Source organism: Myodes glareolus, chromosome 10 (genome assembly GCF_982192425.1).
Source record: "Myodes glareolus chromosome 10, mMyoGla1.1, whole genome shotgun sequence".
In the NCBI taxonomy this organism is placed as follows: Eukaryota; Metazoa; Chordata; class Mammalia; order Rodentia; family Cricetidae; genus Myodes; species Myodes glareolus.
The window spans coordinates 27,793,079-27,814,595 of NC_142035.1; the positions used below are offsets into that span (position 1 = coordinate 27,793,079).

General features: G+C 45.4%; 1 pseudogene; it reads left to right on the plus strand.

The window, feature by feature from the left end:
- Positions 1-385: 385 nt before the first annotated feature.
- On the plus strand, positions 386-500 carry LOC148120593 (U6 spliceosomal RNA; annotated as a pseudogene).
- Positions 501-21,517: the final 21,017 nt, after the last annotated feature.

The window sequence follows — 21,517 nt, forward strand, 5'->3', positions numbered from 1 at the left end:
AGCTGACAGCAGTAAAATCCTGACATGGGAAAGAAGAAAGCCTGCTTTGCCGTGTGTGAGGTTGAGATAGTGAGAGCTTTAGACCATCCCAATGTTGTCACACTCTACCACACCACTGATCCTACACAACACCTGGATCGTCCTGGCGCGTGCCTCGTAGGTGAGCCAGGTTACAGAGAGTCATGGTGTCAGTGCAGAGTGCCACAGCGGATGAACTATGCCATCGTTTGGATTCTGCAGAAGGATGAGGCCTATAGACTCATAAACTATTTAAGCAGGTAGTGTGCGTTCTCCAGTACTGTCACAGAAAAGGAAATAGACACAGGTAATTAACAACACAAAACATCATGGTGGACAACCAGGGGGCATGAAATAAGTAATTTTGGTGCTCGCTCCAGCAGCACACACACTGAAACTGGAACAATACTGAGAAGCTTAGCATGGCCCCTTGGAAGGATGGCACTCAAATTAGTCAAATTCGCAAAAGGTTCCATATTTTTTAAAAAAATAAGTGATTTTGACCTGAGTAACAAACTCAGCACTGGGGAGAAGCTGATGGCCTTCTGTGGTACCATTGCATGCTGTGCACCTGAATTCTTTCGGAACGGTGTATGATAGGTGAAAGACCCCAACCCTAGTCTCCATCTTAAGATGTTTTTGTGATCAACTAGGCCAGGTAAAAACAGGATATCTGTGGGCGGCAGAAGCAGCCTTGAGAAAAACACCCAGTCCTTTGTGTATCGAAACCCAAGGGGGCAGAAACTGGCTGAAACTGGCTTAATCTAGACTTGTTTTTGGCCTGATGTTGACCCACCCCATCTGTTAATTTGAATTGACCAATGATATTGCTGTTGCTATGCTTCCCCGTTATGTAACCCTGAGACCCTATAAATGCTTGCTGGAAAAATACACAGGGGGCTCAGTCTCACTGGAGTACTGAGTCACCTGTTGGCGCCCTCGACAATAAAGAATCCTCTTGCTGTTTGCATCCATTGGTATGGCTTATTGAGTTTGGGGGATCCTTCCTGAATTAGGGTCTTTCAATAGGCTTGTTGTGGACATCTGGGGTCTGGGAGTAGTGGTTTACTTTATGGTTCCTATGTCTTGTCTCCCTAACTTAAAAAAAAGGAAATGCATGTGTAGGTAGAAAATATTATAAAATATTGTATTATCCCTTCTTAACTTTCTCTAGAACTTTATGACATGATCAGTCAGTGACTGGCCATTGACCCTGGACAGAGTCCCAACTAGGCCACATAATAAGACACCTGTGTATGAACCACGTGATCAACTTTATCTGGGTTCTTTAACAAGCAAATTCCCAACCAACTAGAACCCTACATGAATTTACAAATAGGTTTGTGGTGCAGCCTTCAAAAAACCCAACCTCTTTAAGACGGAAAAGCAGGAGGAGATAGCACTTAACTGTGCAGCAGTTGTCTCTGTGGAGAGGACAAATTGACAAGCATTTTAAGACTTGGAAGCAGGGTAGCACCATCGCCTCTGCAAATTCTCCCACCTTCCTTCTCTGCCTGAGGGGACCCAGTTTCCCTGCCCACCCCACTCGCACCTTGCCCACTAAAGGCAAGCTTCCATCATGACGGGAAGGATGAAATAGTGCACAGCATATCTGCAACTCTGTGCTGCCAGAGAGGAGCCATCCGGCATCATACTCTAACAGAGCATTCCCGAGGCTAGTCAGGAGGCCTCGCGGTGTGAGCAGCAGCTGGAGGAAGATGGACAGCACCACCATGCTTAAGGACCTGTCCATCTTCAGAGAGTTCATTATCATAAACCTCCTTCATCAAGTCACCCCAGAATGTGACCAGAGCTGGAGCTTAACACCCAAAGAGTAACACAAACTCCTAGGATACAACACCTCCCATCTCCAGGAAGGAAGCCCAGAATAGAACATGAGCACACAAGACACAGACAGCAGTTCTCCTCACAACCCTTTGCAGATATCACCTCAGGCACAGCTCCATGGCCAGCCCCAACGAGTGACAGAGTCTCTCTAAAAAAGCAGAAGGTCTAAAGAATCAAACTGCAAATTGCTTGCACAGATTGTCACTGCCCTCTGACCCCAGAGAGGCAGCGCTGACCAGGAAGAGACACCTGTCAGTGAATCAGAAAAACAGTGGAGGCAGGGGTGGGAACAAATAGGTAGAGTGGCCACATGTATGTCTGCATTTTCTCTGGACACTTTTAATATCCTTTTCAAATATGCATATTTAGGGAATGGTTCACTTAACATACCTGTCACCCAAGAAGGCAGTTCCCACAGCATCTCCCTTCTGAGGACCGTGAAGTAGACTAGACAACAGAAAATGGTGATTGGAAGCTAAACAAGAACGGTAGAGAAGGGCTGGTGAGAGAAAAGAAAAGGCCACCCAGGAAGAGTCAGCCAAGGAAACCGTCCTACTGCAGGGCCTGTACAGTCAAAGAGAAAGGCCATGTATTTCAATGTCACCCAAAGTCCTCCCCCCCCCATCTCTCTGCTTTTAAGTGTTGATAGATTGGCTGGGCCCCCTGGTGGCTGACGTCTGGTATGGATACCGATAGCCACAGCAGAGAACCCAGCCTATGTCCAGGCAGCTGAACCCTGGTCGAGAAGATCCTGTCTAGCATGAAAGGAATACAAACTACCATATGCTTGTCCGCCCAGAATCCCACTCACAAAATCATTGCCTCAGTACTGAACCTCAAATGTGTCCTCTTGAGAGTAGAGGTTAAGTCAAAAGAATGTCCACAGACATCAGGTCCAAAGGGCCCCTGTGAATCCCTGAACAGAGGCGCTGAGACATGTCCACCGATACTCCTCTGTCCATTCTGTATGTTTCTGGGTAATGGGAGATAGTTTCTGCATGAAATTATCCTTCCCAGTCAGACTATCCCACCATGGACAAGAGAGGCTACAGGCGATGCAGGCTGGCTCAGGCCATGGAGCTTGTAGTTGTTGGTCACAGAGTGATAGACAATTGCACAGATTTCATCTCTTTGTGCAAATCTCCATCTTCAGATTCCCATGAGCAGTAAAGCGTCACTTTACTAAGGGAGGAAGAGGATCAGAACTAGGGAGAGAGAAGGTGGACAGGCAGGGAAATGGAAGAAAAATGGCCATCGATCCCGAGAACCCTCATCACCTTGCATTGGCGCTTTATGTACAACAATATGGTCCATGTTACCATCATGGAATCACACATAGTGGCCCGAAGAGAACATTCCAAGCTATACATGCCTCTGTGACACAGAAACCATTTTTTTTTCTGTAAGGGAAATTCCCAGGAATCCACAGGAATGACCCCAGCTAAGACCCTAAGCAGTAACGAAGAGGGTGCCTGAACTGGCCTTCCCTCCTGTCTGTAATCAGATTGATGACTACCTTAATTGTCATCATAGAAACTTCATTCAACAACTGAAGGAAGAAGATGCAAAGATCCACAGCTAGCACTGGACTGAGATTCCAGCATCCAGCAGAAGAGAGGGAGGAGCAATAATATGAGCAAAGGGGTCAAGACCACGATGGGGACACCTACAGAAAGCTGACCTGAACTCATGGGAGCTCACTGATTCCGGACTGACAGCGAGGGAACCTGCAAAGGCCCAAACTAGGCCCGCTGAATGTGGGTGACAGTTGTATGGCTGGGGCAGTCTGTGGGGCCAGGATTTATCCTAGTGCTTGAACTGACTTTGTGGAGCCATTCTCTTTGGAGGGATCCCTTGCTCAGCCTAGATATAGCAGGGAGGGCCTTGGTCCTGCCTCAAAGTGATGTGCCAGATTTTGTTGACCCCCTATGGGAAGCCTTATCTTCTCTGAGGAATGGATGTGGAGGTGGGGTGGGTGGAAGGTGGGGAGCAGGAGGTGGGGTGGGTGGAAGGTGGGGAGCAGGAGGAGGGGAGGGGAAGGGAACTGGGATTGGTATGTAAAATGAGAAAAGATTGTTTTAAAAATAAATTTTAAAAAGATTATTTTCTTCCTTAATTTCTTTTATGTATTTAACTACACACTCACATGATGATGTGCTGATATGTGTGATAAAATACATGGCAAAATATTTGATGCCAGAATATGCCCATAATCTCAATGTGCCATTTGCCCTAGGAGACAAAAGCATTGGTAACTCACTATAATTTACTAGTCTTCATTATGAATATTTAATCTCAGACTTCTTTCTCCTTCTTGCTTATCTACATCTCCCCATCCTATGTTCATTTTTACATGTGTATCTAATATTAAGCAGGTTTGAAATATTTTTTCTCATGCACTTATTTTCCTTAGCAAATGTGTTCAAGGTTTACTGATTTTGCAATAAAAGACAGAACCCTCCCTCGGGTTTTCTAACACAGGTTGTTGCAGTGTGGCCCAGGCTGGCCGAGAATGAGAGCTCTTTCTGCCTCTGCCTCCAGCGGGCTGAGCTTACAGGGGGACTTCCCCTCCATTTATGTCTCAATTATGACCCTATTTGCTAGACATGTGGATGCCATAGGCGAGTATTCTAAAGATTTGAATCCTGCTTGAGTGGGCTTTGATTTGGTGAGAACATTTCTGTGGCTGACGGTCCTCTATTGTTCTCCAGACTCATTGTCTTCAACTGCTTCCGTGCTGATTTTTTGAAGATTCTCACAAGGGCCTAGGTTATGTCCCCAAGGCACTGTCCCTGAAATATAATCTTGCTTTCACCTGGTTTGCAGGTCTCCCTCTAGAAGAGGAGGCCTGGGTGGTCATGCAAATCCTGTTGAAGCAGCCCTTCTGTATTAGTCAGGGCTCTATCTGTAGGGGAGCAGAATGAATAGACTGGATACATAGACTGAATCTATTAGAGTGGCTTATAGGTCAACTGGTCCAACAAAGGCTGTCTACCAACTGAACATTCAAGAATCCAAGCAGTTGTTCAGTCCATGAGGCTGGATGGCTCAGCTGGTCTTCTGTACATCCAAATCCCAAAGAAGTAGGTTTTAAACATCAGTGAAATGAGAGTGAGGGCAAGTAGGCAGGGAGCACAAACTTTCTTCTTCATTTTTAGTTAATTTGATCATTTGAGGTATGAAGACTCACCTTAAATTTAGATCACTAGCGGTGATCCCTCACAGATATGCCCGGTGATTTGAGTTTTTAGTTAATTCCAGATGCTGTCGAGTTGACAACTAAGAAGAACCATCACACCTTCCTTCAAGGACACAGTGGGGTCTGAGGTTAGGTGGTCTTGATCTCCTGATGTTCTAGAGAGTCCTAGCCCTACCTTCTCATGTCAAACAATCCCTGTGGAAAGTCTCTCTGCCTGGAGTACTCCCTTATCACCAGTCCAGAAACCTGCGACTCAAGATCATAGAGTGGTACACGCTTTAAGGGAGGTGAAGAAATGGGTAGAAAACATCCCCCCAATTTCCCAACTCCCTCTATCATACTCAGTCTGTTACCACCAGGATGTAAGGATTACATAGTACTGGACCTGAAGGGCACGTTTTCCCCCATCCTTTTTATCAAAATTAAGTCGGCCCATCTTTGTATGTGAATGGGTTGATCCTGAAATGGGGAGATCGAGGCAACTAACCTGGATCTGATTATCTCAGAGGTTCAAGAATTCCCCTACCATCTTTGATGAAGCTCTCAACAAGGAATTCAGCCATTTTCACAGTAAGTACCTAGGTTCCCAGAAGTTACCCTACTTCAATGTGTGGATGATTTCCTGTTAGTAGCCAAGGACAAGGAGGACTATTTAAGAGCTACTCAGGGTCTCTTAGAAACTCTGGCTCAATTACAGAGTGTCCACAAAGAAAGTTCAGATTTGTTCACTTCAGATTACCTATTTGGGCTACAATTTTAGAGAAGGAAAAAGGATTTGGTCTAAAACATGCCTAGAAGCCATAATGAAAATCTCAATTCCAACCACTAAGGAAGAAACTCCTGGGGGCTGCTGGATATTGCCACTTCCAGATTCCCAGGTTTGCTGAAATTGCCAGGCCTACACCTGAGTACAAGGGCAGCACACACTTGAAATGGACTGAGGAACACAAACAGACCTTTCAAGAACTTGAAAGAGGCTCTTGTACAGAACCTCTGCCTTAACCTCCCTGACATCACAAAGCCCTTCCATCTTTACGTACATGGAAGAAAAAGCATTGCTAAGAGAGTCCTGACCCAAACCTTGGGTCCCTGAAAAGGACAAGTAGCATCTATCTCAAAAACACAGATCCTGTGGCCTCAGGATGGCCTCCTTGTTTACAAACCATAGCAGCTACTGTGATCCTTGTGAAAGAGGCAGACAAACTTATCCTGGAATAGACTCTAACCACAATGGCCCCACATCCTACAAAAACCCTATTAAAAGATGCCACTAACTGTTGGATGTCTAATGCCCACCTAACCCAATACCAGGCCCTTCACTTGGATAAAGACAGATTGACTTTTGACAAATGCATGACCATTAATCCCACCACCCTGTTCCTGGACAACTGCCCCGAGGAACACATCCATAACTGGAGATGCCTGAAGATGCTGGATGTCGTCCAAGAGACCTGACCAGACCTGACGGAAACTCCCTTCTCCATCAGAGACCCTGACCTCTTCACAGATAGCAGCTTCATCTGTGAAGGAATAAGGTACACAGGAGCAGTGATATTTACAAGTTAAAAGGAAATAATTTGGGCACAAACCCTACCCAGAGATACATCGTCCCAAAACGCAGAAATAATAGCCCTAACTTAGGCACTGAAATGGGCCAAGAGATAGAATTTAAACACTTACACAGACAGCCAATACCATTTTCCATGGCTCATGTTCATGGACAAATAAACAAAGAGGACTGCTAAACTCAGAAAGAAAAGGCACTAAAAACAAACAGGAAATCATCTAACTGTTGGAGGCCATTTCATTGCCCCCTCAGCTGGCTGCTTATACACTGGCCGGGACATCAGATGGACGGTAGCCTTCAGACCCAGGGAAACAATTTTACAGTAAAGCAGCAAGAGAGGCAGCTCTTGGGGACCTTTGTCCCCAAACCATCTTGGAGCCATCAGGTGTCCCTGAGACCTCACTACACTTCCATAAAGATACCCCCAAATACTCTCCAGAAGAGATGGAATTATACTCCAGCATAGGGGGCTGTCAATATTGCCATGGATGGTGGATCCTACCAGATGGAAAAATCTGTATTCCTATGCTTATTATAAGAAATTAGCCGATTGCTCTCCACACCCACTTCCCATCCAGAAAGTCTCAGAAATTATCTCCCATTATGTTTGGCTGCCTGGACATTGAGAGATACACAGAGACATTTCAGATTCCTGTTTGATCCACACTCGGGTAAATGACAGAAAGCACTCACTCCCATACGGACAGCAGAGGGAAGGTATAGTATCTGGCAAATGAAGAGGCAACCTGCAGGCAGCAAAACCCCACAACTCTCTGTGCAGGGTGGTCAAAAGAAGAGCGAAGAAGGGTGGAGAGATTACGTACAAGGCATATGCAAGGAGGTCAGAGAGGCTAGACTCCATAATAAAACACATCTCGTCTATGAAGCTATCAGATGGACAACTGCCAGATATGCTCCTCAGATTTGGGTGATTTTAGATGGGCAAGGTCATTTATTAACAGAACCAGGGGGAGTAAAGCAAAGATGGAGGCAATACTTTGACACCCTGTACAATGATCCTAATGCTGTCAATGTAGACTACAATGAGAAAGACTTCAGCAGCCACTCAAACACCAGAGACGATGGGGAAATATTAAATATTGACAGGAGCGAGATAGAGGAAAATATAGAGAGAGCGAACTGCAGGAAGGCCCCAGGAGTGGATGGCATCACGGTGGAGAAGGTGGAGGCGGCTACAGTAGGCTCAGGGGTGGAGGCTTCTCAGGCTCTTCAGAGAGATATGGGAGCACAAAGTGATTCCCATGGAACGGAAGCACTCGGCCATAATTCCCGTACAAGCTGGACTGCTCAGATTACAGGGGCATTAGTTTACTGTGCCATAGCAGCAAGATCTTCTCTGCAAAGGATCAAGGGCAGAAATGAGGAAATCCTAGTAGAGGCCCAGTGTGGATCCAGCGCTAACAGAACAATTGATCAGTTCTTCAGTTTGAGGCAACTGACAGAAAAATGTGAAGAATGTGGAGAAGACTTATATGTCCGTCACATTGACTTTAGGAAGGCATTTGAGAGCATTTGGAGGAAAGGACTTTGGAAAACAATGAGGTTCTACAGGTACCCAGAGAAAATCTTAAGAATACTAGAAAATGCCTATAAAGACACCTTTGCATCCGTCACAGTCTGGAGAACTAAGGGGTCAGAGGAAGACAATCGTGTTGCAGGGGTGCATCCTCTCACCTCTGTTCTACAGTACAGCCCTGGAATTAACAACAGCAACAGCCCTGGAGGACGAGGAGACAGGTGTGAGACAGGCGGGGTGTGAATCAATAGCTGTGTTTCGCCGATGACACAGCACTAGTTGCTGAAAGTCCAAACGAGCTGCAGGCCATGGAAAACAGAGCGAGTAAAATGGTAATAGCAATGGTGGTGAAAGTAATAATACTAGTAATAGTGAATAGTAATAGTAATAGTGAATAGTAACAGTGAAATAGTAATAGTGAATAGTAACAGTGAAATTGTAATAGTAATAGTGAGTGAAAACCTTGGTATGATGTAAACATTGAGAAGACTGAGATACAACACATGGGAAGGGCGCACAAGGATTTTAACACTGTAATAAAGAATCAGAACCTCAAGCAAACAGTCAGCTTTGTCTATCTGGGAAGAAATGTCCTCAGTTCAAAGGAGGGAGCTATTTCCGATGTCAAGAGGTGGATAGGGACAGCGAGGGCTGCATTCCAGGCACAAGGAAAGGTCTGGTCAGCAGGAGACATAACAACAACAACACAATTACAAGTCTATGAGACGCTTGTCTTAAGCTGCCTTCTCCATACCTCTGCAGCCTGCACAATGAAACACAGTAGCTGAATATGTTTGAGGTGGCATGTGTCAGGAGGATTCTAGGTGTCACATGAAGAGACAGACTGAGCAACAATGACATAAGAAACATCTCCACCTACAGAAGGAATCAAACTACAAGATACAGCAATGGCCATGGTGTGAGAACAAATGACGGCAGACAGCTGAAGACAGCACTGCTGGGAGGAGGGCCTGGGACAAGGTGAAGAGGAAGACCCAAAAAACCCGGACAGACAGCATAAAGGAAAACAGTGAAACCTTGGGTATGACAGTAACACAAGCAATGAGGACTGCCCAGGATAGGAACAACTGGAGGACTGCCATAAGCGCTGCCCATGCATGCTTATCATGGCTGGGGCAGGCAGATAGATGATAGATAGATAGATAGATAGATAGATAGATAGATAGATAGATAGATAGATAGGAAATAGATAGATAGATAGATAGATAGATAGATGATAGACAGATAGATAGATGATAGATAGATAGATAGATAGATAGATAGATAGATAGATAGGAAATAGATAGATAGATAGATAGATAGATAGATGATAGACAGATAGATAGATGATAGATAATAGATAGATGATAGACAGACAGATAGATGATAGATAGATAGACAGACAGACAGACAGATAGACGATAGATAGATAGATAGATAGATAGATAGATAGATAGATAGATAGATAGATGATAGACAGATAATAGATGAATAGATAGATGATAGATAGATAGATAAGATTAGATTCTGATGTTCTGAAGTTACTGTTTACTGTACAACTTAAGTTTCTGTTTCTCAGAATTAGACTGTGCCCCACCCCCATGACCACAGAATGTTCTATAGCAGATGTTCCAGTAAAAATTCTTTAACTTCCTGATCTCACTTCTATAACCATGTTTTCTCCCGCCCTATGAATTTGCCATATAAAAGAGATATGGGCTCAGGGTTGTTCTCTAGAACCCCATCAAAGGCAGAGCCTGAGCTGCCAACCTAGCTCAAGCATGTGCCAAATAAAGCTTTCTTTGATTTGGCCATAATTTGTAGTGGGTGGTCTTTCTCCTTGTATCTCTGGTATGAACAGCACCTGTGCACATCCTAGTGGCAATGCCTGTCTGCAGAAACTTGACTAGGAACCAATCCCCTGACAATCAGCAGAGACTCTGGCACACCGGAGAGAAAATCCAGAGATGCTGCTGCAAGTCCTGAGCCAATGTCTGAAGAGCCCTCAGTATCTGCGGGAAGCAGAGGGTACAAGCAACTTGCCCTGAGAGACACCTGGCCTGCAGCTGTCTACGAGGTGCCTAAACAACCGTAAGGGCTGGCATGGCCCCTCACAGAATCATCACTGTAGATACTCATGCCAACAGACTATGTCAGGGCTAACCCAAAAGGACACCCAGGATTCTGGCTACCACTTTAAGTTATCCAGTCAACCGAGGGACAACTCTAACCCCAAGAAACTGTCCGCCTATTTCAGCAGTGTTCACCGTGCAGCAGGGTGGAGATGGGCGGTTAGTAACAGTCCCTCTAATCACTGAAAGGCATCTACTGGAACTAAAAAACCTAGGCTCAGAGCCCTGGAGATGAGGGTCCCTTTAGAAGTTAAGGAGACTTCTGGAAGGGTCTGTTGCATTAAAAACACCGGCTTTCACACAACTTCCTGAAATCAAAGCTCCATGAAATGAACCCTTTGTTGAATCCCTGGCACACGGGGAACCAGGAACAGTAGATGCAGCTGGGAGGGGAACATGGCATGAGCTTCCAGTGTCTGCAGGGATGAGAACAGAGTCCAAGGTGTCAGGAGCGGAGCTGAGTGGTGGAAATTTAGTAACAACTGAAGGAGCTCGTTTTTGAGACAAGGCAAATAAGAGAAAAGGTTCAGGGGATGGAAACACAACTCAGCAAAGCAGAAGCTAACTGTAGGTGTACACATGGGCCCGTGAAAATCATTCAACAGTATATCCAACTTCTCTGAAAAAGACTTAACCCTTTCTAAAAAGAAATGTGGCAAGAGTTCAGTGAAGAACTGAGTCAGGGGAGCTTCCTTTCAGCTGGAAACAGGAGGGTGCAGGGATATCGAATGACAACTGAGAGCCCAGCCATCCAGCCAGCCCTTGTGGCTGAGCAAACATTTAAAATGGATAACTTTGAAACCAGAGAAAATGGCCCAGGTGTGGTCCAACAAGGGAAGGTAGAATCCATGCCTAAGCCTCTTAGAAACCGCTGCTCAAGGACCAGGGAGGCCCTCGAGCTACAGGCTAGAAACTTCACAGAAGGACCACTGAGGCCCTCGAGCTACAGTCTACAGACTTCACCAAAGGACCCAGTAAGGCCTTCAGGCTGAAGTCTAGATAGAAACTTCACAGAAGGACCAGTGAGGGAGGAAAATTAAATGATACTTCAGATTCCCCCAGGTCGGGCAATAGATTGGGTTATGTATACTGAAATGAGTGTCGATCATTGTCAACGTGACCAGACTCGACAAAGAGACCAGGCAAGTGCAGAGCAACCCTTGGACAACCCTGCCCCTGGCTCAACATCAAGTTCACCTGTCGGTTGCTCCCAAACAACACAGCAATTATTGGTCAGGCACTGTGACAACAAGTGCCCAGTCTCTCTCCCTCCCCTGCCTAAAGACATTTGCCCCACACTATGACTTGGGAATCCAGGCAGGAATGACTTTTGTAATGAAGACCATAAATTAGAAAACCTATCTGATTATACTTTGCTTTTATTGATAGCATGGCAAAGTGAAACCGCTCAAGATGATCTTACTTCAGCTTCAATACCATAGAATGAATCTCTGCCCTATGGGTTAATAAGTACAAGCAGAAGTGATGCAGCTCAATTTTCTTGCATTGCCGCATTTAGTCCATTAGCTACTATGGTAAGCCTCATGAATTTCCATTCATTCGATGACATCTTTGGGGGCTGCAATAACGCTTGCTGCTGTTTTAGTTCGGAAGTTAGCCAAATCTCGATTACCATCCTATCCTGATTGTATCTGGGTCATAAGAAGCTTCCTGGTGATCTAGAGCAGAGAATTCATCAAGTCTATTTTGGGTTGCATCAAGACCGAAGGGCCCAATTTGAGTGAGTGCTGTGGGTCAAGTGGGATTGGAATGCCTTAACCACACTTTTAGGGCAGCATTTACGGTTCTGAAATCTTGCCCCCGTGAAAGCTCACAAGCAGTGCAAGCAGCGGTAACACATCTCACTCAAGCACTGTGTCAGGCAAAAGACGATTCAACAAAATGTTCAGGGCATAAAACCTCCTCAACACCTGAAAATGTGCCAGTAATTTAAAAAAAAACTAACCTAGGCTCAATATCTGTGAGGTTCACTTTTAATATTTTAATCAATTTTGGTATACTTCAGATTAACCTGTTGACCAGGTTTAGAGTAAGAAAAAAATAGAAGGACCAGTGTGGCCATCAAGCTACAGCCTAGAAACTTCATTCAAAGACTGCAGAAGCTGCTGATGGGAAGGAAGGAGGAAGACACAGCCATTCGTGGTTAGTGACAGCACGAAGCCAAGTAAACGACACCCAGAGCTGCAGGCGCTCCCGGCAGAGACATCCTAGCCTTCCTAACACTCGGGTCCTCAGACAGAAGGGCACTGAAGTGGAAATGCCACCTCCATGAAATGCAGAGTCTCTGAGAATGAAAGAGCCACGATGAAAAGAAGGTAGAAGACACATCTGCCAGAAGCGGAGGACACTGAGGCAAGCAATGAACAAAGGGTTTCCCGGTGCTCAGAAGCTTTTAACTCCCAGGTCTTCACCAGAACTGTTGTTCCTGGGGTCATGGCAACCTGGGGGCCTCAATTTTCCCAGAGAGCCAGTATGGACACAAGGAAGGCCATCAGCAAAGGCACACAGGCACTGCTCCTGGTCTTGCACACCCAGTGTCTGCATGGGGTCCAGCACTCGCTGCTGGAGGTTCCTTTGCGACACCGGCCACTCTGCTTACAGGGGTTGATATGATATAGCTACTAGCCCTGAAGGGAACTGCAGAACAGTCTCCTCCAAAACCATCATTTGTTCCGCCTCAGAGTAAGTCTTCCAGCTTAACCACTGACCCACAGATCCAGGGCAACATGCTGGGGCCTAATGGCTCCACTGCCAGATCGAGCCATATTATAGAGCAGCCCTGGCATTCTATCAAGCAACACCCTGACACCTACATGCTACAACCTTTGCTCATAGTTTTCTCTGCCTGTGCTTCATCTCCCTGCCTTCCTGGAAAATGCTTTTTCTAATATTTCTCAATACCACACCAACATATCCTCTCGGATATTGCACCCCACTCAAGGCCAATGAGTAGGCAAGCAAACATGGCATCCTGAGAACAGGAACCTGAAGGGATGGAGTTACAGAAACTCTGGGGCTCCCATGGGCCTGTAGAGATGTTCTGCCATGAGCAGGTAGTCAACAGCTCAAGAAAGCCTATAATCTTGAGTCAGCTAGCTCTTTTACAGCTAGAAGATTCCTTCCAGTGCCAAGTTTCCGGTAAGGAGTTAGCAGAATCAATGCCAATGATGCCAAGTGCCAACCAATTAGCCTAGGCAAGAGCAGTTCTGCTGGTGACCTATGAGTGGCACTTCTGGCTGAGCCTTGGGCATCTTGAATGGACTTTGCTCCCTGCTCAGGGAAGGCACAGAGAGGCTTTCAATAAAGATACTACCACCTTTAGACTGGTGAGAAGCTGCTGTGTCCTTCCTGGTCTCTCAAAGAACAAGGTTGGAATGATACATCAGAAAGTCAAGATAGCTGGCCCCAGATGACTCTAATAAGACAGAGCAGAACCTCTATGGCCACATGTCAAGCCCAGAATCATGTCTTTGGGCAGGACAACATGACACCAGGGACCCTGAATAGGTTTGAGAGTCACAAATTGTAAAAAGTGAGATGAGCCAAGAACCACCCTAGATAACAGGTGTGGCCCCTGTTCCAATGACCAGGAAAGAACAGCACTTGCTGTGTGGTCAACTTCATTGACCAGAGCTCTGATCAGGGAGTTCTTGGACCTCATTCTCTCCACTCTGCTTCTCCAGGACACCAAAGCTCACATTTGCCAGATTTAGAAGATAGTCATTTAGCTTTCCTGCTAAACACATTGTACAGTAAAGTCACACACTGGAAACCTTAAATAGCAAGGATGCTGGAGCCCCACTATGCTTCGGATACCTCTGAGGAAGCCCCATAGCACTAAGGATAGGTAGATAGGTTTGTCAAAAGACAATTCCACTGTGGCCTGAAAAAAATGAACCACGTGTGCCCACATAGATTCTGGCACCTGGAAAGCTTCCTTCTCTGGGAAGCCATGTCCAGCTTTTCTGTTTCCTTTATTTTTAAGCTATTGCACAGGATAACATAGGAAAGATGAATCCTGGTTTGGGTGGATGAGTCTCGTTGCCTCATAGTATTTTCGGACTTGTGATAGAAACCAGTATGGCTTGAAAAGGGATAGCTGATACCACGAGTTGAGTCGCTATGAAGGCGATCTGAGAGAGCAGAAGTCAAACTAGTGCCGAGCTGTGTGATTTTCTGGAATCTGGATGCTTCAGAGAGGTGCTGTTGGCCTGGCCCACCAGCACACAGAGGGAATTAGGTGATGTGTGTGAAGCAGAGACCCTGACCATGGGTTAGTCTCCAGAACTTGCATGGCCTCTGGGTATCTCTGTGAGGAAGCCATTCAAAACCTTCTAGAGCAGCCTGGACAGAAGGCCTGGCGATGGACAGAACCCTTCGAGGCAGTATTTGTCAGCCTGTCAGTCCTTAGCCAGGTTCCAGACTTCTGTCTCCTGATCAGTTTGGAAGTTAGCAAACTAATCTGAGGGAGAGGCATTCCAGGACATTCCTTCCCAAGAATCTGGGACTACCTCAGGGTCGTGAGACTGCCTGAAGAATTTGGAAGTGGAAGAGGGGTTTTGGTTTGGAAACGGATAGGTAGATAAGTGGAACACGGGGGACAATTATCCGAGAAGTCCTGGTACCATCACCTCCTCACCAGACACCCATCTCCCTTCCCAAACCTTCCTCATGGGAATCCAGGAAAATCGCTCAGGGTACTTTGAAAATCTATGAAAATAATAGCTCTGAAATGAGGTCCGTCTTGCTGATGACAAACCAGGAAGGAGTATTTCCACATGCCCACCACCCACAGTCGGGCTGGTTAGAACTCATCCCTGGTAATGAGAAACAATGATTTCACGGCCCGAGTGGACAACTATCATTAAAGACATTTTCCTCGGCATAAAGATATGTCCGACTGCGGTACTTAGGAGTGGGAGAGCATTCACACTGTGCGTGTGTGAGTAAAGGCACGGAAACTAGCAAGATGAAGAATTACAGGAGTAACTGGAAGAACGGTTGGTGTGTCACTGATGGCTTTCTTTGTAGTTGCAGCAGGGTTCCATTTTTTGAGGCCAAAGAGTAATTGGTAACCACTGACAAGTTAGGTGTGCCCATACCTTCTGTACTTAGTTCTATGTAGTTGCCATTCCTGTGGTCTCTATTGAAAAAATAAGCACTTGTAACCTCATGAGATCCATGACAGAATGCTTTGCTTATTAGTCTTTCAGTCTAGAAAACCTTTGGTGCATTTACACATATAGCTGCTGCCCCAGTACAGGGGGTGAGTCTTATGGAAGTGGTGTGTCGTTCTGCCACATCGACTAGAAGTCAGTACACAGACAATATAAAGAATGAGTATGTTAAGACCTATTAGAAGAAGGGTGTCCTAGGATTAGGATATCCACAATCAAATGACAAATCACTCACCAGTTAGAGTACAGCAGGTGTGAACGTTTGACCTGTAAGACTAGCTGAGAAAGGGATGAAATAGATTGCAGTCCTTGGGCCAGAGCTGCGGTCAGGCTCTACCTGGGGTCATACTATGAGTTAGCAGAACGACAGGGATGAGGTCAGAGCATGCACTGCATTTATCTGGCTGCTGCTTCTATCAGGCTGCTGGGTAGCTTCTGCAATACGTTTCCCTCAAAAGATGGGGCTGCTTTGGGGATAGTGTGTGTGTGTGTGTGTGTGTGTGTGTGTGTGTGTGTGTGTGAGTGGAGTAGGAGTATCTCCTATGGAGGTTGGGTAGACTACTGACACCAGCCTCCTCCTGGGTACTGTGCTGACAAGGCAGGGAAGGTGGATGATGGTAGCTGAGGTGGCAGTACAGTTGCTGCCTTGACAGGTGTCTGTGAGTGACAACTGGTCATTTTCTTTTGGGGGAGCCTAGCAAGCAATGATCACTACCTGCTCCAGGAGTCTGATAGCTTCCAGTAAAGCCATGATATTAGGTGGGGCTCTGGGTGGGCTATTTGGTAATCCTTTTCTGAGTGGCAGCATGAACAACATGGAAGCAAGAGCGGAGTGGTGTGTGACACACAGTGTCCTGTTGGCTTGTGGCTGAAGCATAAGGCAGAAAGATAGTCAGATTTTGGTGCCACTATGGGTCTGGCTAGCTAGGGAGGGGGAAGAGTTACAGGGAATCCAACTCCAGTAAGGCTCAAGGTAACCAAGTGTAGTCCAGGTTCTGGCCTTGGCCATAGGTGAAGCACAGGGGCTCAGGACCAGGGAGGATTGTCCTGGAAGTTCTGACCTGGTTTCATTGGTTTCCAGATAAGGATTCCAGGCAGCAGTGTTGGGGTGAGGGGGCATAGCTTGAGTCTGGTAATGAGACAGCTGAATTCAGGGTCCGACAAGGCCTAAGGCCCACTCCTCACACACATGCCATCCCCAAAGCAGCCTTTTTTCTTTGGTATTTTAAGACAGGGGTCTATCCTGGAACTGACCAGGCTGGCCTTGAATCATAGAGATCCGCCTGCCTCTGCCTCCCAAGTGCTGGGATTAAAGGTGTGTACCGCCACTGCCTGGTGGGGGTCTAGGGATTCTAAAAGTCAGGTCTGGTGTTTGCGAATGTGGGTATCCAAAACCCATGGGAAAGCCTTGGGCTTTAGTGGATCTATTACCCAGCAGAGTGTGAGAACGAAAATTCTTTGAGTTCCTACTACTTTGGAGGTTCTAGACTATGAAAGAAGCTGTGGCCACGGAGACTCAGTATATTAAGAGCCATCTCTGTGATACTGGGTCTATTATTTTTGAAGGGTAAGCTACTGGGCAAGAAATTAATGCCAGAACTTGAATGAAGACCCCCAAAGCAACAATCCTCAAGGCATGACAACTCCTATTCCCAATACTGACCTTTATAAAACTTCTGTCAACTAGGTTCTTGTATGCAGAAAAAACAAAATAAAAATCCAAACCCAATCTTAATGACCTTAACAGGAAGCTGTCTGAAATCTCAGGCACCTGAACAGAAAGATGTGAAGTACAGCTGGACACAGTAGTATGGCCTACAGTCCAGCTAGTCAGGAGGCTACCGCAGAGGGATCACTGTTGGCCAGGAGTTTGAGCGAAGCTGGGCAACAGGGTAAGACCCTGCTACAAAATGAAACAACACAACATACTGAACAACACTGGCAATTAGGGAAGAATTACATCCAAATGCCTGGGAGCTGAGGGATGTTGTAGGTGGAATCTCAAGTGAGGGCCCTGTGACCCCATCAACCCCTCTATTAGAAAATGACTAGAGTACACGACCCTGGTACTGAACACCTGTTGCAAGCAGTCGCTACTGTTCTGATGATAGCACTGGCGGAGATGCTAAGAAGACAGCATTCTAAAGTGACCAGAAGTCTCCCAAAACCTTGAAGACTGCAGATTCTTGATGCAGAAACCAGCATCACCTCTCTCCCGGCCGCCTGGCCACTGAGCTCACAAACTCATTTGTGTAATGACGGGGTGGGGGCAAGGATAGAAAGCTGACTAGCAGCCACAAGTCAAATCATTCTATTCACTCAATTATTAAATTCCTCTTCTCCCTACTAAGGCCACTTTTAGGGAACCAGTCATAGGGAACACAAGTAATTTTATATCACTTGCCACTCAGAGAGGTCTATACAGCATCTCGTCCTCAAATGTCCTTATCATGCATACAGAAATCAAGCTGAAACTGACCTAAAAACTTCCCCATGGCAGACCAGTTTTCATGGTGCCACAAGTGCAATGAAGGTCAGAGAGAGGAAAACAACAATGGCGTCCCTGAATGGCTGCAATGCCAATCTGCCAGGCAAAATGGGCCCACTGGTTCAATAGTGACATAAAGGTTTTACAGGTTAACCAAAGACTTTTAGCTTGGATTTGAGGTCTGCTCCACAGGCAGGAATTCAGGCTTAGTGCTATAACTTTGTCAAAAGCCCATGGCTTGTGAGTGTATAAGATAATGGCTGAGCCTACTTCTATTGTTTTACTAAACAATGTATTATCAAACTGCTGTCTAAATAGTTATGCTTACACCCAAATATTAGGGCTGCCTTCCCTCAGCCGGAGAAGCTCAGTAGTTAATGCAGAAACTCCTAACTGGCCAAAATGCTGAGAATAAGAGTCAACTGAGTGCTCAGCCCCAAAGGAGACATTTATATCAACTCCTCCCCCAGTTGCAAGGCTCGGGGAAGATCACAGAAGAAGGGAGGGAAGTTGTAAGTGCCATAGGCTGTCCCCAGAGTGCTGGGAAATGCTGTGTCTTTAGGGCACTCCACCACTCAGCTAGTGAACTCATTTGCACAAGCTAAGTGTCAACAAGGTCTGTCAGCACAGCAATAGGCAGCACTAATCAGACTCTGAGTTGTCAAACAGAAAAGGAGGGGACATGGAAGGGGAAGGGATGGGTTGGGAACGCCAGGGGGAAGGGAAGCTGTTGAGGTGCATATGCTGAAGATGCATGGTGTGTATGCATGGAATTTTTGAAGAATCAAAAATCCCATTAAAAATTTCCCTGTAATCTACATTATGCTCATGCAGTGGAGTCTCTGACCCTCCAGAGCCCATGAATTTGGTCATTTCTTCTTACAAGCCAGTTGCAAACAGCTTGTATCTACTGTGAGGAGAGAATAGCCTAGGAAGGACATATGCCAAAAAAGGAGATGCTCTAGAAAAAAGGCAATTCCAGAAATTGGCCGTGAATCTGCAACTGACTGCTTTTTGGTGGTGCCCAACTGTTCTGTCACACAGAACAATTTGTAGACAGGACGCAGGACTCTCTTCCTCTGTGAGATGGGGATATGAGACAGAAGGGAGTGGCATGGCATGTGTCAGGTTAACAGACCCCGTGGCTGCCTCCTACTGTAAGGTCTGTCTCACAGAGAGTAGCAACTGTACTCTCCATGGATGCTGGGACTCCACTTATGAGTCATTCCTACAACAGTGGTGAAAGCTTTGTCTTTCAGACCCTTTATGTGGGCGGCTCTTAAATGACAGTCCCCCTTAGACAACTCTCTGCCTGAGTCTTCAAACCCTTAAACCACAGCATGGTAAGCATTTCCAACTCACTGACTAAGGACCAATCTTGTGGTCTATGTATCAACCAACCTAATCTTATATCCAGTGGCCTGCTTAGACTTCTGCTGTACACCTAGAAGGAAAGCAAGACTGCAAGGGTGCTTCTTGAACACAGTCAGCACGGCCTTGCTTGGAGCTGCCTTAGAGAAGGCACAAGAGCTTCCCTAGGACGGACGGGAGACTCCTCTGATGGTGCTAGGCAAAATGCATCACTACTAAGGGAGGATGCTTCTGCCATCAAGGGAAAGAACAGCTCTCCCAATGTGGGGGAAAAAACCTCTTTCACTGGCAAAGATTCATCAGAATTCTTCTCACTGCCTGCAATGGTCAATTTCTTGATTGACAACTTGACTATATCTGGTATTAACTAAAACCCAAGTGGCAGGATATACCTGTGACCAATATTTTTTGATTAAATCATTTAAAGTGGGAAGATCCACTTTTAATATTTAATAGAGATCTCTTGAGGTGAAAAGATACAGCTTAAAAACAGATCTTTTCAGGTTTCACATCTCCAGCAGCCTATGTAAACGACATGGAAGAAGGAAGCATTTGCTCTTTGCCTGTTTGCTCTCACTCCCACTGGATGTCCATTCCTTCACTGGCAATAGAGCCTACTTATGTGGGATTCTGATGGACACTAAAGACCCAGCCCCGTGGACTGAACGGCTACTGGATTCTTAGATTCTTAGAACATCTGTGGGCAGACAGTCATTGTTGGACTATATTATCATGGAAGCTTTAGATCATGGAAGCTCCCAGTGTTTCACCACAACTTCCCAGGAGGGAAGTGAGACACACAGGTTGTTCCTAAGGTCATCAAGCAAAACCCAGGATTGCTACCTTCATCTGCTACACATTCTATGTTTTTGCCAGAGATCAAAAGATGAGTGAATATTTCAGAATTGTTATGTTTTTTTTAAATTCAAAGTAAGTAAAATAAATTTAAAAGATCTGGAGAATAGTGGGAAAGTGAAGAAAAGTTTTGAACTGAAGTGTAACATTTAAGAGAAATTGGTATCACCAACAAAATATCCATTATTTAAAAAAATCATTTTAAGTTTACATTTCACTGCATTATTGCAGTGTACATTTCTACCTCTGATTAAGATACTTATATATTGTTTATGTATTGATATATATATTTGCAATTATCCATATTGGAATGTATACTTGTACATTGTTTACATTTGGAGGGCATTGTCCTCATTTATTGCACAGTTGTTTATTGTCTTAGTTTTTAAGTTAGATAGGTATTGAGAATTATATAGATCAATAGTCATCTATGTTTGTCATTTATAATTAGACTAATAAGGTTCTTTAGATACATAGAAATTATATTCAGTATAGATAGATAATCTGCAACCTCTTCAAAGACCTGTAGAAAATGGCCTTTAATCTAACTCAGAGTTCCGTGGTAGTGAGACACAATTGCTCCGGACAACACCGATCTAGTCCCGAGAGAATGTTGAGCACCAAAGACACTCCACCTGGAGCCTTTCTTCTTGGCAGAACTGGCCTTTGGGCAAAGAAATGCCCATACCTCAACCACTGACCGAGATACAGAGTATCCGTAAATGGATAAAACAGCACTGTCATGTCCTGCCAAGACAGGGTAAGATAGGTTTGAAAAGTTTCTTGCCTTTGAAAATGGTGTGTCAGTTACGTTAGGCCTTAGCCAAAGTTGGCTGCTTCAATGCTGCAAACGTGACTTTGGGTGATTGCCCAGATAGCCAGTTGTCTCTGTGATTTGTTGCATGTTTTGGAAGTTGTTTGATTGTACTTCCTAATTACTCAGGTAACATTATTTCCCTTCTCAGTTCTTCAATGGGGTTGAAGACTATTTAAATGTAGTTACTTTCCTCTCATGACTTGGCAAAGTTATTTATGTTATTTATTATACAAGACTTAAGCTAGTTAGAACAGGATATTTGTTCCTATTCTATATAATTTCATAGTAGGTGTAGAACTCTCTTACTTAAACCAAAGGGGGAGGTGCTGCAGGAGCTCCTTCTGCTCCTTCCACCAATAGTCGCTGAGATACCAGCCCACCACAGTGTGGTCTCCCTCTCTTTAAAAAAGCAGCGGCAGCCCTCTGCTTGCTCTCTTGCTTCCGGCTCCACTCTGGCTCCTAGACTCCTTTCCTGATCGCACAGAGA